Here is a 6,111-nt window from a genome sequence, read left to right as displayed (position 1 = left end):
AAGCTGGCTGTCGTGGGATTTCCAGAAAACTTCCTTTGCCCCCCAAAATGGACCTGAAAAGCCTCAATCCAAACTTTTGAAAAGTATAGTTATGAGATGCTATAAATGAAGATCAAGTAGTCAAAGGGAGAATGTCTTCCATTTAGCTATGAGTTGTAGCATAGCCTCCTTGGCTGTTGGTGGATCAGTCAAAAGCACTGAAGTACCATAAGTGCTCTGGAGCACAGGGGTAAAAATACTGAGCATATTATCTGTCTAAATCAGTAACAGGATTTCATGGCTAGGAAAGTTTTTTAAAAAGTAAAATGACTCCAGAATAGATAGATCTCTCTTCAACACTAAGTGTGGCAGAATTAACAAAAAGAAAAAAAAAATTTACAAGTAGATATAGTGATAACAAAAAAAATACAAGACAGAAAACAACAACAACAACAAAAAGATGAAGTCAATGCTATAGGTTCAACAGTATTTCATGAGACTAAAAAAATCTGCCAACTTTGAAAGCCCTAGCAAAATATCACTCTTGTTTATAAATCACTTACCTATCATATGACAACATGTTGAATCCTTTTCTTTCTATATATGGAAGGATCTTACAGTCAGCCTTTAAGTAGTCTGCATTTTTTTTTTTTTTTTTTTTTTTTTGCCAATCTTGTAGCTGAGTATCTTGTTCCAGTCGATTTGGGTGTGGTTAACTGGAAGCTGCCGGTGCAAGGCCTTGAATGTGGTGTCTGACATTGTTTGGTAGTTTTCACCAATTGTAGCCTGATATTTATTTTCTGCACTCTCCATGATTTTAATAAATTCCTGGAAGTTGGACTTCATTCAAAACAGTTACCAAATCTTATACATTTTTATGACTAACTAACTGAACATTGCCATCTTCAATAGTGAACCTGAATCTTGAACATTCCAACCATCTGTAGGTGGTGTAATAGTGAACTTCCACTCTGATCTCCAATGACTATTCCAGTAGTTTTTAGGATGAAACTGGTGGCTTTCAATACATGCAATAATAGTCTGTTGCCCATCTATAGTTTTAGCATAAACAGAAGCCGGAATAATGATCTTTCACATTGTCACAGGATTCTATCCAAGACTTCAAATCTCCATCTACTTTTTCTGGTTGAGGGTTGCTTGCTTCTTTCTCTAAGTGATCAAACTTAAAGGAGATTTGTGTTTCTTGGATTTAAAAATCAGCTATTACCCAGGTCACCATGGGTAATAGCTGATTTTTTTTAAAATCAGCTGAGTTTATTAAAATTTTTTAAAATAGCTGAGTTTATTAAAATCATCTGTAATTAAGACCTGGTCTTCATATCCTTCTATCTTCATGGGTGTGAACTGGTCCATGTTACATTGGGCAAATGGATGTGCTGCTCCTTCCCTGAGGAGATTGTCATTGTTAGGTAGTAGCCTGACATCACTGAATACTTCATTAAACTCCCCTGGGGGTGCATGAGTGATGAATTTAGCAGCTATGCGTACCTTCTCCTCATCTGACACCTGATCCTTGAAGTTGGCCATCTTGGGTTGCTCTGGTCCAGCCTAGTCGCGGGTGTGAGGCAGGCCCTGTAGTTTATTTGATTCTTGGGGGCATAAGTGTTTATGATTGTTACGTTTTGTTGATGTATAATTCCCTAAGTAGTATGAAATATCCTTCTTTGTCCCTTCTGATTAACTCTGCCTTGAAGTCCACTTTATCTGATATGACAAGAGAAACTCTGCTTGTTTACTAGGTCCATATGAATGATATGTTTTTTCCCATCCTTTTACCTTCAGTCTTTGGGTGTCTTTGCCTATGAAGTGAGACAGCATATTGTTGGGTCTTGTTTTTTAATCCCATTTGTCCCTTTTGATTGATGATATTAAGTCATTTATAGTCAATGTTATTATTGAGAAACGATTTTTATTCCCTGTAATTTTGGTTTGTTTCTGGTTTTTAATTTGAATTAGTTTTCCCATTGATTTATTATTCTAGTGTAGCTCCTCCCTTTGTTTTCACTTTTATTTTTCATTTCTTCATAAAATACTTTATTGAGTATGTTTTGTAGTACAGGATTTCTAGTTGTGAATTCTTTTTAACTTTGTTTATCATTGTAGATTTTTATTTCATTGTCAATTCTGAAGCTTAATTTTACTGGGTATAGTATTCTTGGCTGTCCAAGACGTCCTAGCTTTGAGGGTCTGAGTTGAGAAATCAGCTGAGATTTGGATTGGTTTCTGTCTAAATGTGACCGGTTGCTTTTCTCTGGCAGCCTCTAAAATTCTATCTTTATTCTGTATGTTAGGCATTTTCATAACAATGTGCCTTGGTGTGGGTCTGTTAAAATTTTAAATAACCCTCATCATAGTCACTTTTCATATCTTTATAAACTTTATCAATATGTATTGTAAATATTGTAGAAATAATTTTTTATCTACTCTGATAATCTTTTGTCTTTATCTGATAATTTTATCTTCTTATAGTTATTGCAAAAATATTTTGGAACTAATATCTGATATTTATTTTGAATTTTAAGTTTATGTTTTTTGAAGTTCACCTTCTCTAGTCTTCCTGTTTCTGTTTCTGCTCTCTTTCTTTTATTTCTTTCCTATATGCTTCCTCCACTTCTGGCTGACCTTTTGTATACATGTTAAGTAATTTAATTTTTCCTCATTTACTGATTTAAAAGGCAAATATCCTTTTCTGAGCTTATAATAGCAAAGGAATTTAACATTTTTTTACTGAAAAAGAATGAAATTAATTGCTTGTCTTCTCTTGAACTAAAGAATACTTTAATATTGATCCTTCTTCCTTGATTTTTATTCAGGTTTTAAGTGATATTTTAATTGCATCATTTTTACTTTATAAATTAGACATTACTATAATTTATACTATAAATGTGTACTTGTAGATATGTGTACACACATTAATCATTCTTTTCTCGTTCCTGTACATTTTTTCTCTGATTATTTTTGCTTCAAATATATTATTACTATCCCATAGAATCTGTTGCTTCAATTCTTTTTTTCATCTGATATTTTCTTGGTCATTACTTTGAAGGATATCCTTCCCTGAGGCCTGACATTGAGGATTTTTAGTTACCTTTTAGTGCATTAAATTTATTTTCTCACCTTTGAATTGCTTTTTATGAGAGATGGGCCTTTTATCTAAAAGTCTTTACAGTTAATCTTTCCTCTCTCTCTCTCTGCCTTGTTTTATGATATTTTCTGTTTTTGGTGTTCTCAAATTTCTCTTATGTGATAGATGGGATTTATTTATTTAACCTGCTAGAATTTCTCTTTGAATATTGCTTTTTTCTGTCTACTTTCAGAGATGGCAAAACTTTTTCCTCCATAAACTTATTTCCATTCCTATAATTTACACTTTCCATTTATTTAGCTCTGTCTACTACATTTTAGAAATGTATTTTAGATATTATAGTTTCCTAATTGTGCCTTCACCTCTAATCTGTATGTACCTTTTATCTTTCATTTTTAATTTCCATTATACTTTCTTCCTTTTAACTTTCTTGGCTCTATTTTTTTTTTAATATTTATTTATTTATTTTAGTTTTCGGCGGACACAACATCTTTGTTTGTATGTGGTGTTGAGGATTGAACCCAGGCCGCACGCATGCCAGGCAAGCGCGCTACTGCTTGAGCCACATCCCCAACCCCTCTTGGCTCTATTTTAAAACTGCAGTTTTCATGACTTTTTCCTCTTATTTTTCATCTTATTTTAAAACATTCTTTAGATATTCTTATTTTATATTCTATAATTCTAATTACTATTGGTTTTCCAGGTCTATTAATGTGGTTGGTTGTTTCTTTAGACTTTTTATTCTTGGTATCTTGTTTTGTGAAGAATTTTTATTTTAGACTGTGACCCCCTATTTCTGGATTTTTTTCCTTGATATATATTTTAAGGATTCATTCTGCTAGAATGAATTAATGTTTTTCTATTGGGAGAGTAAAAACCCTGTGTTTTTAGAAGATGGAAAGATCTACCCCAAATTATTGTGTCTTTTAAAATATATTTATTCTAACTTGTGAAATATGACAGCAGAATGCATTTCAATTCATATGACACATATAGAGCACAATTTTCCTTGTCTCTGGTTGTACACAAAGTAGAATCACACAATTCATGTCTTCATACATGTACTTAGGTCAAGATGCCCATCTCATTCCACTGTCTTTCCTACCCCTCTGCCCCTCCCTTCCCCTCTCTCACCTTTACCCTATCTAAAGTTTCCTCCCATGCTCCACCCTACCCCATACCCATTATGGATCAGCATCCTCATATCAGAGAAAACATTCAACACTTGTTTTTTTGGGATTGGCTTACTTCACTTAGCATAATATTCTCCAACTCCATCCATTTACCTGCAAATGCCATGATTTTATTCTCTTTTAATCCTGAGTAATATTCCATTGTGTATATATACCACAGTTTCTTTATCCATTCATCTACTGAAGGGCATCTAGGTTGGTTCCACAATTTAGCTATTGTGAAATGTGCTGCTATAAATACTGATATGGCTGCAGCACTATAGTATGCTGCTTAAATCCTTTGAGTATAAACCAAGGAGTGGGATAGCTGGGTCAAATTGTGGTGCCATTCCAAGTTTTCCAAGGAATCTCCATATTGCTTTCCATATTGGCTGCACCAATTTGCAGTCCCACCAGCATTGTATGAGGGTGCCTTTTCCCCCACATCCTCACCAACACTTATTGTTGTTTGTATTCTTAGCTGCCATTCTTACTGGAGTGAGATGAAATCTTAGAATAGTTTTGGTTTGCATTTCTCTAATTCCTAGAAATGTTGAACATTTTTTCATATATTTGTTGACTGCTTGTATATCATCTTCTGAGAAGTGTCTCTTTAAGTTCCTTAGCCCATTTATTGATTGGGTTATTTGTTTTTTTTTGGTGTTTAGCTTTTTGAGTTCTTTATATACCCTAGAGATTAGGGCTCTATCTGATGTGCGAGTGGTAAAAAAAAAAATTGCTCCCAGGATGTAGGCTCTCTATTCACCTCACTGATTTTTTTTTCTGAGAAGCAGTTTCTTAGTTTGAATCCATTCATTTATTGATTCTTGATTTTATTTCTTGTGCTATAGGAGTGCTATAAGGAAATCAGGGCCTCCATCTGATATGATGGAGATTTGGGCTTATTTTTTCTTCTACTAGGTGCAGGGTGTCTGATTTAATTTCTAGGTCCTTGCTCCATTTGAGTTGAGTTTTGTGCATGGTCAGAGGTTTAATTTCATTTTGTTTTATGTGGATTTCCAGTTTTCCCAGCACCATTTGTTGAAGAGGCTATCTTTTTTCCAATTTTTGGTTTTTGGTGTCTTTGTCAAATGAGATAACTGCATTTATGTGGGTTTGTCTCTGTGTCCTATATTCTGTACCATTGGTTTCCAAGTTTATTTTGGTGCCAGTACCATGCTGTTTTTGTTACTATTGCTCTGTAGTACAGTTTAAAGTCTGGTAGAGTGATGCCACCTGCTTCACATTTTTTGCTAAGGATTGCTTTAGCTATTCTCTGTCTCTTATTTTTCCAGATGATTTAATGACTGCTTTTTCTATTTCTATGAGGAATGCCATTGGGATTTTGATTGAAATTGCATTAAAACTGTATAATGCTTTTGGTAGTATGGTCATTTTGTCATTATTAATTCTGCCTATCCAAAAACAAGGGAGATCTTTCCATCTTCTAAGGTCTTTTTAATTTCTTTCTTTAGTGTTCTATACTTTTTGTTGTAGAGGTCTTTCACCATTTTTGTTAAGATGATTCCCAGGTTTTTTTTTTCTTGAGGCTATTGTAAATGGGGGTAGTTTTATTAGTTCTCTTTCAGAGGATTTGTCACTGACCTGTTCAGAAATGCCTTTGATTTCTGGATGTTGATTTTATATCCTGGCACTTTGCTGAATTCATTTATTAGTTCTAGAAGTTTTCTGGTGGATTTTTTGGATCTTCTAAGTATAGAATCATATTGTCAGCAAATAGTGCTAATTTGAGTTCTTCTTTTCCTATTCATATTCCTTTAATTTCTTTTGTCTAATTGCTCTGGCTAGTATTTCAATAAGTATATTAAGTGGTGAAAGAGTGGGAGAGTTGAG

The 6,111-nt window shown here is 33.9% G+C and overlaps 1 pseudogene; it reads right to left on the bottom strand.

The window, feature by feature from the left end:
* Positions 1–606: 606 nt before the first annotated feature.
* LOC107140820 lies at positions 607–1,539 on the bottom strand (annotated as a pseudogene).
* Positions 1,540–6,111: the final 4,572 nt, after the last annotated feature.

This window comes from Marmota marmota, unplaced genomic scaffold, assembly GCF_001458135.2.
Source record: "Marmota marmota marmota unplaced genomic scaffold, marMar, whole genome shotgun sequence".
Lineage (NCBI taxonomy): Eukaryota > Metazoa > Chordata > Mammalia > Rodentia > Sciuridae > Marmota > Marmota marmota.
Note: the sequence above shows the minus strand (reverse complement) of the source record. Positions and strands in the feature narration are given on the sequence as shown.